We start from the raw sequence: 12,725 nt of genomic DNA, 5'->3' as shown, positions 1-12,725 counted from the left end.
TAACCCTAAGCCTAACCCTAATCACAACCCTAACCCTAAGCCTAACCCTAACCCTAATCACAACCCTAACCCTAACCCTCATCACAACCCTAACCCTAATCCCAACCCTAACCCTAACCCTAATCCTAAACCTAACCCTAACCCTAACCCTAACCCTAACCCTAATCATAACCCTAACCCTCATCACAACCCTAACCCTAATCCTAACCCTAATCCTAACCCTAACCCTAACCCTAATCACAACCCTAACCCTAACCCTAATCGTAACCTTAAACCTAACCCTAACCCTAATCACAATCCTAACCCTAATCCTAACCCTATCCTAACCCTAACCCTAATCACAACCCTAACCCGAATCCTAACCTTAACCCTAATCACAACTCTAACCCTAATCCTAACCTTAATCCTAATCACAACCCTAACCCTAGTCCTAACCCTAATCCTAACCCTATCCTAACCCTAACCCTAATCACAACCCTAACCCTAATCCTAACCTTAACCCTAATCACAACCCTAACCCTAATCCTAACCCTATCCTAACCTTAACCCTAAACACAACCCTAACCCTAATCCTAACCTTAACCCTAATCACAACCCTAACCCTAATCCTAACCCTAATCCTAACCCTAACCCTAACTCTAATCACAACCCTAACCCTAACCCTAACCCTAATCACAACCCTAACCCTAACCCTAATCCTAACCTTAACCCTAACCCTAACCCTAATCCTAACCTTAACCCTTATCACAATCCTAACCCTAATCCTAAACCTAACCCTACTCACAACCCTAACCCTAACCCTCATCACAACCCTAACCCTAATCACAACCCTAACCCTAATCCTAACCCTAACCCTAACCCTAACCCTAACCCTAAGCCTAACCCTAACCCTAATCACAACCCTAACCCTAATCTTAACCCTAATCCTAACCCTAACCCTAACCCTAACCCTAATCCTAACCCTAACCCTTATCACAACCCTAACCCTAATCACAAACCTAACCCTAATCCTAACCCTAACCCTAACCCTAACCCTAATCCTAACCCTAACCCTAAGCCTAACCCTAACCCTAACCCTAACCCTAATCACAACCCTAACCCTAATCCTAACCCTAACCCTAACACTAATCCTAACCCTAACCCTAACCCTAACCCTAACCCTAAGCCTAACCCTAATCACAACCCTAACCCTAAGCCTAACCCTAACCCTAATCACAACCCTAACCCTAACCCTCATCACAACCCTAACCCTAATCCCAACCCTAACCCTAACCCTAATCCTAAACCTAACCCTAACCCTAACCCTAAGCCTAACCCTAATCACAACCCTAACCCTATCCCTAATCACAACCCTAACCTTCTGTTTGCTTGAGTTTGGTTCTGGTTCTGTTTGCTCGAGTTTGGTTCTGGTTCTGTTTGCTTGAGTTGGTTCTGTTTCTGTTTACTACAATTGGTTCTGGTTCTGTTTGCTTGAGTTTCGTTCTAGTTCTGTTTGCTTGTGTTTGGTTCTGGTTCTTTTTGCTTAAGTTTCGTTTTGGCTCCTTTTGATTGAGTTTGGTTCTGGTTCTGGTTCTGTTTCCTTGTGTTTGGTTCTGGTTCGGTTGGGTTCTGGTTCAGTTCTGGTACGGTTCTGGTACGGCTCTGTTCTGGTTCGGTTCTGGTTCGGTTCTGGTTCGGTTCTGGTTCGGTTCGGATCGGTACTGTTTCGGTTCTGGTACGGTTCTTGTACGGTTCTGGTTCTGGTTCGGTTCTGGTTCGGTTCTGGTTCGGCTCTGGTTCGGCTCTGGTTCGGTTCTAGCACTGTTCTGGTTCGGTTCTGGTTCGGTTCTGGTTCGGTTCTGGTTCGGTTCTGGTAAGGTTCTGGTTTGGTTTGGTTCAGTTCGGTTCTGGTTCGTTTCTGGTTCAGTTCTTGTTCGGTTCTGGATTAGTTCTTGTTCGGTTCTGGATTAGTTCTGGTTCGGTTCAGTTCGGTTCAGGTCTGGTTCAGGTCTGGTTCAGGTCTGGTTCAGGTCTGGTTGGGTTCCCTTATGTTTGGTTCTGGTTCTGTTTGCTTGAGTTTGGTTCTGTTTGCTTAAGTTTAGTTCTGGTTCTAACCCTAACCCTAACCCTAATCATAACCCTAACCCTCATCACAACCCTAACCCTAATCCTAACCCTAATCCTAACCCTAACCCTAACCCTAATCACAACCCTAACCCTAACCCTAATCGTAACCTTAAACCTAACCCTAACCCGAATCCTAACCTTAACCCTAATCACAACCCTAACCCTAATCCTAACCTTAATCCTAATCACAACCCTAACCCTAATCCTAACCCTAATCCTAACCCTATCCTAACCCTAACCCTAATCACAACCCTAACCCTAATCCTAACCTTAACCCTAATCACAACCCTAACCCTAATCCTAACCTTAACCCTAAACACAACCCTAACCCTAACCTTAACCCTAATCACAACCCTAACCCTAACCCTAACTCTAATCACAACCCTAACCCTAACCCTAACCCTAATCACAACCCTAACCCTAACCCTAATCCTAACCTTAACCCTAACCCTAACCCTAATCCTAACCATAACCCTTATCACAATCCTAACCCTAATCCTAAACCTAACCCTACTCACAACCCTAACCCTAACCCTCATCACAACCCTAACCCTAATCACAACCCTAACCCTAATCCTAACCCTAACCCTAACCCTAACCCTAACCCTAAGCCTAACCCTAACCCTAATCACAACCCTAACCCTAATCTTAACCCTAATCCTAACCCTAACCCTAACCCTAATCCTAACCCTAACCCTTATCACAACCCTAACCCTAATCACAACCCTAACCCTAATCCTAACCCTAACCCTAACCCTAATCCTAACCCTAACCCTAAGCCTAACCCTAACCCTAACCCTAACCCTAATCACAACCCTAACCCTAATCCTAACCCTAACCCTAATCCTAACCCTAACCCTAACCCTAACCCTAAGCCTAACCCTAACCCTAACCCTAAGCCTAACCCTAACCCTAATCACAACCCTAACCCTAACCCTCATCACAACCCTAACCCTAATCCTAACCCTAACCCTAAGCCTAACCCTAACCCTAACCCTAACCCTAATCACAACCCTAACCCTAATCCTAACCCTAACCCTAACCCTAATCCTAACCCTAACCCTAACCCTAACCCTAATCCTAACCCTAACCCTAACCCTAACCCTAACCCTAATCACAACCCTGACCCTAATCCTAACCCTAATCCTAACCCTAACCCTAACCCTAATCACAATCCTAACCCTAATCCTAACCCTAACCCTAACCCTAATCCTAACCCTAACCCTAACCCTAATCCTAATCCTAACCCTAACCCTAACCCTAACCCTTATCACAATCCTAACCCTAATCCTAACCCTAACCCTAATCACAACCCTAACCCTCATCACAACCCTAACCCTTATCACAACCCTAACCCTAATCCTAACCCTAACCCTAACCCTAATCCTAACCCTAACCCTAAGCCTAACCATAACCCTAACCCTAACCCTAAGCCTAACCCTAACCCTAATCACAACCCTAACCCTAACCCTCATCACAACCCTAACCCTAATCACAACCCTAACCCTAATCCTAATCCTAACCCTAACCCTAAGCCTAACCCTAACCCTAACCCTAACCCTAACCCTAAGCCTAACCCTAACCCTAACCCTAACCCTAACCCTAACCCTAATCACAACCCTAACCCTAATCCTAACCCTAACCCTAATCATAACCCTAACCCAAATCCTTACCCTAATCACAACCCTAACCCTAATCACAACCCTAACCCTAATTCTAACCCTAATCCTAATCCTAACCCTAACCCTAACCCTAATTACAACCCTAACCCTAATCATAACTCTAACCCTAACCCTAACTCTAACCCTAATCCTAACCGTTATCCTAACCCTAACCCTAATCCTAACCCTAACCCTAACCCTAATCATAACCGTTATCCTAACCCTAACCCTAATCATAAACCTGACCCTAACCCTAACCCTAATCATAACCGTTATCCTAACCCTAACCCTAATCCTAACCCTAACCCTAATCATAAACCTGACCCTAACCCTAACCCTAATCATAACCCTAACCCAAATCCTAACCCTAATCACAAGCCTAACCCTAATCACAACCCTAACCCTAATCATAACTCTAACCCTAATCATAACCCTAACCCTAATCATAATCCTAACCCTAACCCTAATTACAACCCTAACCCTAATCATAACTCTAACCCTAATCATAACCCTAACCCTAATCATAATCCTAACCCTAATCCTAACCCTAATCCTAACGCTAACCCTCATCCTAACCCTAATCACAACCCTAATCATAACCCTAATCACAACCCTAACCCTAACACTAATCATAACCCTAACCCTAATCACTCCCTAACCCGTACCCTAACCCTATTCACAACCCTAATCACAACCCGAACCCTAATCCTAACCTTGGGTTAGGGTTCCGATTAGGGTTAGGGTTGTGATTAGGGATAGGGTTAGGTTTAGGGTTGTGATTATGGTTGGGTTAGGGTTGTGACTAGGGTTAGGGTTGTGATTAGGGTTAGGGTTGTGATTAGGGTTGGGTTAGGATTGTGACTAGGGTTAGGGTTGTGATTAGGGATAGGGTTAGATTTAGGGTTGTGAACAGAACCGAACTGGAGCAAACATTATCAATGTCTTCAGTGCAGGTTGGCATTGAGAAAAATCTGATGCCTCAGCTAAGATGGGCTGATCCGATTTCTCCTCTCAGTGAATATTGCCCGGTCTTCAGGAAGACTCTCTCTGAAGGAACTGATGAAGCCAGGATACACAGCCTCCCCTCCATCACCTGTATCCTATATCCTCACATGTGATTGGGCGCATGGCCGCCATGCTGACCAATCAAAACAAAGTTCTGCTGTGAGCAGAGCTGGGGCTGAGCACTGTGAGGGCTAAGCAGCGAAAGGAAAAAACTGGGAGCCGGCTCTCTCTCGATGAGAGCCGGCTCTTCTGATTCACTATAAAGCATCGGCTCTCAGAGCCACAGCTTTTGATCATGACACATCACTAATGTGCTTAATCTGTGTTACAATTATGAGGGGGCCTTGGACAGTTTTCTCACCTGGAAGGGGTCCCTGGCTCCAAAAAGTTTGAGAACCCCTGCTCTAGCTAGTAGGAGTGCAAACTCCTGATGGTGAAAACAAACAGAACAAAAAGAGCGACACAGCTGCACAGAAACTCCACGTTGTAGACATCACTGATCATAATAGACATCGCCATGCAGGAAGACAGTTTACATTTTTCTAAACCTCTGAGAGATCTTCAAATACAGAGTGCGTCTTTACACCGGTTGATTTTTTCAGAGTTTCCGGTAACTCAAATAAAAAAACGTGACATTTGCTTTGTTTTATATCGACCACTTAGCAGGATGAATATCATGATTAAGCAGGTATATTTTGAGGTTCAGTTGAGTTCAGAAACATTTGTGGCCATTTTTGTCATTCAGATCTATTTAGGTCATTAAAGCACTGATCCTCTGATCATTATTATTATTTAATTATTTCAGGAAGGCAGCTTCCTGATTCCTTTGCAGGCTCTTTTGTTTTTTTCTTAGCTCATTTTATATTTTTTTGTGAAAAGAGAAAGCTGAGATGTTGCCCATCATTGTTACTTGGTTGCACTAATAAAGTGAAGTGCTGTACATCTGTGGTTGCATTATTCTATTATCAATTTGCCATAATTTTTAAATATGTAAGAGATGATTTCATTGATAGCCATAGACTACATGTCTTTCAATGTAGACTTCCACTGAGGGGAACATATTGGACTATTTAGGAACTAAATTAGGAACTAAATTTAGACTATCATACCAGCTTGATCATCAATGAAAATGTCCTGGAAATGTCCTGGAAAATGATCGCTGGAAAAGAGTGGGAACCCTGGTTCTCTCTCTGATGGTCTTGGTTGCTTTTGTAGGTCATACATAGGTATCAGTGTTCATGTCAGTCTGTTTCATCCATCCATCCATCCATCCATCCATCCATCCATCCATCCATCCATCCATCCATCCATCCATTTCCTTCCGCTTATCCGGGGTCGGGTCGCGGGGGTAGCAGTCCAAGCAAATTGACCCAGACATCCCTCTCCCCAGCAACACTTTCCAGCTCCAGGTGGGAGACATAATCCCTCCACCGCGTTCTGGGTCTACCCCAGGGCCTTCTCCCAGTTGGACGTGCCCGGAACACCTCTAAAGGGAGGTGTCCGGGAGGCATCCTTATCAGATGCCCGAACCACCTCAGCTGACTCCTTTCGACGCGGATGAGCAGCGGCTCTACTCCGAGCTCCCTCCGGATGTCCGAGCTCCTGACCCTATCTCTAAGGCTGAGCCCAGACACCCTTCGCAGAAAACTCATTTCAGCCGCTTGTATCCGTGATCTCATCTTTTCTGTCATGACCCACAGCTCATGACCATAGGTGAAGGTTGGAACGTAGACCGACTGGTAAATCGAAAGCTTTACCTTCCGGCTCAGCTCCCCCTTCACCACAATGGTCCGATACAATGTCCGCATCACTGCTGACGCTGCACCAATCCGCCTGTGGATCTCGCATTCCATTTTACCCCCACTCGCAAACAAGACCCCGAGATACTTAAACTCCCCCACTTGGAGCAAAGTCTCGCTCCCCACCGAGAGAGAGCAATCCACCGTTTTCCAGCAGAGAATCATGGCCTCAGACTTGGAGGCACTGACTCTCATCCCGGCCGCTTCGCACTCAGCTGCAAACCGCCCCAATGCCCGCTGGAGGTCCCTGCTGGAGGAAGCCAACTGTTTCATTACCAGCTAAAATCTCTATACAGGTGCTTTAAGTGGCTCATAAATATGGACTAAAAATGGCTTCAATATTTCTCAAAACAGCTGGCTGCTCATTTGTGCACTGACAATATCCGACAAAAAGTAAAATACAAGATGTATGGTATTTCTTTTTTTTTTTTATCATTTTTTACATATTCAACAACACAGTGTGCTTTCCTTTAAACCTTAATGTGTGACTGCAGCTGTAGTCACTGTTTTTATTAACCTGTAATGCAGCCTTTTCATCTCTTGATTTCACAGAGGCACAGTTATGGTGCAATTTAAACTCTAATCTGCAAACACAGGTGCAAGCCAAACTAAAGGGTACTGAACAAAATGAGATTAGTTTATTTATAGCAGTAAAATGTCATGTTAAACACAAAACCTCCAACATGTGTTGCATTAGAGAGGCTTGAATACAAACTCTATCTTGACATTGCAAAAAAATGGAGAGGGGTCCAGCTGCTGAACTCAGCAGCCAGGCCCCTACCTTTGCAGACCTCTCCAGTGATGCACCTCTGCAGTCAGGTCCAAAAGTGGTATGATTTGTTGTAGTGATTGCGCCTGGAGACAACAGTAGGTGGCTATTCTGAAGTATCCAGAACAGTGAAAAAATAGGTCTTTCTGTTCCAAACTTAAATTTTAGAATTTTTCACAGTTTCAATTATTTTAAACTTTATTCAAACTTCTGAATGTCACACCAGTACCATGTATTTTTTGTTTTCAAATAGTTACACAAACGTTAGCATTAGCTATGCTACACCGACCAGTTTGGTTAGTGTCCTGAGGAAGTAGCTGGTGAACAAAGTGTAGTTAGACCAATCAGAGTTTTCTGCTTTTTAACCACCAGATGGAGCCAAATTTAGCATAGACTTGGTGGTAATCAATTATTAAAGTTTATGTTTGTTACAAGGGGTACCAGATGCAGGGGACAACTCTGTAAGTCAGTTTAAGATATATTTATTTTATTTTTCAACACAAAAAGTTTACTTTTATTGGGTACTAAGTCTTACAAGTTGATTTAACAGAACAACAACAACAACAACAACAACAACAACAACAACACATTTTAAAGCTGACAAAAGCCAAACTTTTTTGCATTCAGCCACAGCTGTGGATGCTTGGGCGTATTGTCTTTTTGGGAAAGTTCTTTTTCCTGAAGGGTTTACAGAGCCAACAGATGAACCTGTTCTCTTCATCTTGGTTTTCTCCATATTAACCTTCTCTCTGGCTGCTATCTGCAGTTCCAGTTGGGTCAGCTCTCTGTCTGGCTCTGTCTTTTCCCTCTTGACGGGGATGTTGATGCTGTATGGAGTTTTGTCTCCTGGCTTAAAACTCACAGATGGCTTGAGATGGTTCATGATCTTTTAAAATATGAGACTGCAGGCTGACAAAGCAGCCTGAGCGACCTCCATGAGGTCATCTCTCTTCAGCCGAGTGTTTGGCAGAGCCTCTCTGAGCCTAGCTTTGATTGGCCAACATAGTTCCCTGCTCAGACTTATTCTCTCAGGTCTCCGAGGTGTTTGAGGTGTTGAGGTTGACCAGGTAGTATGAGGCTGTCAGCTCAATCATCAGGTTGTTTTTCTTAAGGGTCACTTACTCCTTGATGTTCTCAGGAAGAAATTGTGAGAATAGTGGGCCTTCTTCATCACAGGGTAGCTCTGAGGAAGTCCACACATCTGCAGACTCGTCCTTGTAGAATTTAAGGACAGACTCAATGATTTGGTTCGGGATGAAGCTCAGGAGTGCTGGGCCTTTGTTCACCAACAGCTTCCTCACCCTGTACGCCATCCCAAACCTCTCAATGATGCTGCAGTGCAGAAGCACAGCAGCTCCCTAGGCGTCACAGGAAGTAAGAGGGAGGTCTTCATCCACAGAGACACCAAGGTCTTTCGTCACAGTCTCTAGAGTTGCTGCATTCATGTGGAAACAGAGTGTCAGCAGTTGGTGCTGGTCTAGATGAGCTCCAGTGAAACTACTCAGAGGGTTCAGCTTCAGCACCAGCTGGACCAGCAGATCCTCAACCATGTCAGCGAGACAAAGAGGCTGTAAACATCTTCCACAGGGGACAGGTATTTGAAGCCTGGGAGTGTAGCTTAGGTCACTCACCATTCCTGTTTGTGAGTGAGTCATTTGTGTATTTAGATGCACAAAGGTGTGACTGGAGCTGTATCTGCAGACAGAATGTGAGGAATTCCTGGTGAGAGACACGGGGTGATAATGACAACCTGCAGAGAACTTTAATTTGATCCATGCGTCATGACCCTAACATTGTTGCCATTCACCATGTTCCCATGTCACATCCCGCCTCTGAGTGTTTAATACAGCAGTCTGAAGAATCTCAGCAGAAAAAGTATCCAAATCACATCTGGTTTAAGTGATTCGGTATCAACCTCAAGATGTTTTTTATGGCTATGGTTACAGTCTATCTTTCTGCATTATCATTTACCTCCCACCCCTCTTCAGCCTGTCTCTTTGTGCTCTCCCTCCCTGACCCCCCGGCCCCAGCCTGCAGACTATGGGGGATTGGGGATTTACGACCCTGTCTCCAACACTTATCCAGAGTCTTATCCACAGAGAGGGCTTCCCTATTCCTCCAGCTCTGCCTTTGTTCTTTCCACCGAGCACTCCCTCCAAGACCTTGTTCTCCGCCACTGTAATTCTCTCTTCTTAATGTTTTTAATGTGCATCCCTCGCCACCCCGGCGGCCTTTTCATCTTTCCATTTTCTTGTCTTCGGGCCTCCTCTCCCTCCCCTCCTCTTTGCAGTCCTCTTACTTGAAAACAGACACTGCTTTCTGCTTGATTTAGTACATGATGAGCCGCCCGTATATAACAAGGTTTTGATTTACTCTGCATCCATGTTTTATATTAGTCATATATGAGATAAAGGACTTCTTAAATGTTCCCATGGATATTTTAATAAGCTCCAGGGCACGGTTGTGTGAATGGTTAACCTGGACAAGATTGATCCAGATTTAGAAATCCACCTTTTTTCTGTCCAGGATCAGGTAGTCCATCTTACTTCTGTCCTGCTTGTTCCAGTGTTCCAACAAAAGCATTATTGAATCAACTTTATCCAGATACAGACTTGTAAGGATTTCAAAATCTAGATTACCAGTGCTCTAAAGATGACTTTTTTACTTCATACTTTGTCTGCCAAAATCCGCTCAAACGTATTTATGTACTATGCCACAGTAACAATGCAGCATTTAAGTGCAAACTATATTTAAATAATGTCTAAATCATCAGTGTTATTAAAATAATGCTGTATTGTTTGACCAATTTAAAAGTATTTGTACGTTTTGGGTGCCAGATGGCTTTGCGGTTCAAGCCTTTGCCCTCATCCTCATGGTCTTTAGCCTAGAAACCGCTGGTTCTACTCCTGGTCACAACCCTTTGCTTCATGTCTTCCCCTGCTCTCTGTTCCCCACATTTCCTGTCTCTCTTTAGCTGTCCTATCAATAAAAGCAAAAACATAACACATATTTTATATATATAATTTATATAATTTTATATTATACATTATATTTTATATATTATATTAGGAAAAAACATAAAAAGGTTTTAATTAATTTGAACCCTTTAACTTTCATGACCCAGCAGTCTTGCTAATCACCCAGCTGTGTTAAATACTTCATTCTGATTGGTCAAAACCAATGACAGTTATTATTTCTGAACAGCAAGAGCAACACTGAGGACAACCTGATCACAGGTCATATCAAATCAATTCGCAGAAAAGAGTCTGACACAGTTTTACAGTTATGATATCATCTCTTCCAGTTCACAATGTGGCAAAAACATTAGTTTCTGATATTTTAAGTAATTCTTAATTTATTTGTAGAGCACAAAAGTTTAGATTTAAGGTTACTTGTTGACCGGTCACCAGCAGAGAAAAGATGACAAGAAGAGGAAAAAGTGCAGAAACTAGTAAGGGATGTTGAAGCACACAAGAAGCTGAGTGAAAAAGACGTTAACCTTCACTTCAAGTCTGGGGGCTTTTGTTACCCTGTCAGGATCTTATGTCACACAACAACCCGCTCACTTTAAATCACCTTTACTTGTACCTCTTTATACAGCCTCTCTCTGTTTGAATCAGAGTGATCCAGATTTTTGGATTAAAGTTTTCCCAATCTAACTCAGAAGTTTTGATCAACTCAAACTGGAGGTTTTTGTGGATTAAGAAACAACCCTTTATTTTTTCTCTTGAACGGGATTTCATTTTTTATTGAACAGCTAGGCCCAGAAAATATGATCAGGAAAACAGCTGATAAGGAGACAGAATAGGAAATCAATTTAAGCATGCCAGTCTCTCTCTCTCTCTCTCTCTCTCTCTCTCTCTCTCTCTCTCTCTCTCTCTCTCTCTCTCTCTCTCGCTCTCTCTCTCTCTCTCTCTCTCTCTCTCTCTCTCTCTCTTCCTCTCTCTTCAGGATTTGGCACTCTTCCCAGAATTCCTCCCCAGGATCGGGACAACCCCCTTGGATTCCGGGGATGATTTGTGGGAATACGCTGCTGAGCTGATTTATGTGGAGTTTTATCTTCCCCCTCACTTAGACATCAGCCGGGGTCATCATCACAACACTTTACATGCCCGTACACTCAGCGAGGAGACACATTCATCAGGCTGCTGTGACGGGTTATAGTTTTATCAATGATCAAATCCATTTTCTGCGTTATGATGTATGGGAAGACGAGCTGACGCCGTGCAGACAGACCTGCAGAATATGTCTATATGGGCCGATTTGCGGCTGGTGTAAGTCGGTGGTGTTTGTTGTTGTGATAAGGCTGGATCTTGATGATGGATTCATGTCCCTCAAATGACCACATTCAGTGAAAAAGAATTTTAGCAGATGAAAACTGTGAGCTAATGGAAGGTTCAGGGGACAGAAGTAGAGACAGAGTTCTGAATCGTTTTTGAAGACAGAAAGAGTTTTATGTTAAAGTATTTAACCTGTTCTACACACAGAGGTCTGAGAGTGTTTACTGGCTGGACACAGAATTTGACAACCCCCCACTGAAGTCATCTTTGGTAGAGACTATAAATTGCTCGGTTAGCTTCCGTCTTATGACAGGTTGTAAAACTGTACAAAAGCAAAGTAAGACATGCTTTTACTCAATATCTTATCGGGCTGTACTCTAAATATTTCGTTACCGTCATTCAGGACCACGAAAAGAGCAAAAACTAACAAAGTGTTTGACTATTTCTTAAACTTTTCCACCATAACAGTTACTAAAAATTATATTCATGTTAGAATGGTTCAGAAATATATATACACGTTTTTAAAAACAGCTAACTGAAGTCATGGGCGCATTATTATCTCGGGTTAGTCATACTCAAACAGGATTTATTAGTGCATTAGTGGGGACTATTTCCAGCGGTGGATTAATACACATTTAGTACTCCAGTGAGAATTTATGGCAGCAGGACAGTGTTCAGTTGGTGTGACTGACTCAAAATAAACTGCAACACCCCTTTCACATGTTATATGTAATTGATGTGGTCTTATACATTTTCAAATACATGGAGTAGGCCTACTGTAACACATGGGGAATAAACTGTATCAGGGTCAGGGGACACGTGTTAGAAGGAGAATCACAACAGACCTTTAAATAACTTAAAATGACAGTTTGCACAAGGTTTCATTCTTTTTGTGACTGAACATTGGGCTTTTTTGGGCTTTTAATTAATATGTATTATCATTTTGCACAGACTGGGACAACATCTTTATGATGAACAGTTTTTAACATTTGAACAGTGTGCCACAGTGTGACATTACAAACTATGAGATTGACAGCATATAAATAAACCCTTTGAACTATCCCTACCATACGCCTTTCTTTGTGGACATGGTTAAATAATTATG

The sequence above is a fragment of the Notolabrus celidotus genome, chromosome 16, assembly GCF_009762535.1.
Source record: "Notolabrus celidotus isolate fNotCel1 chromosome 16, fNotCel1.pri, whole genome shotgun sequence".
NCBI lineage: Eukaryota > Metazoa > Chordata > Actinopteri > Labriformes > Labridae > Notolabrus > Notolabrus celidotus.
The sequence above is the reverse complement of the archived record's forward strand: the minus strand, read 5'-3'. Positions refer to the sequence as shown.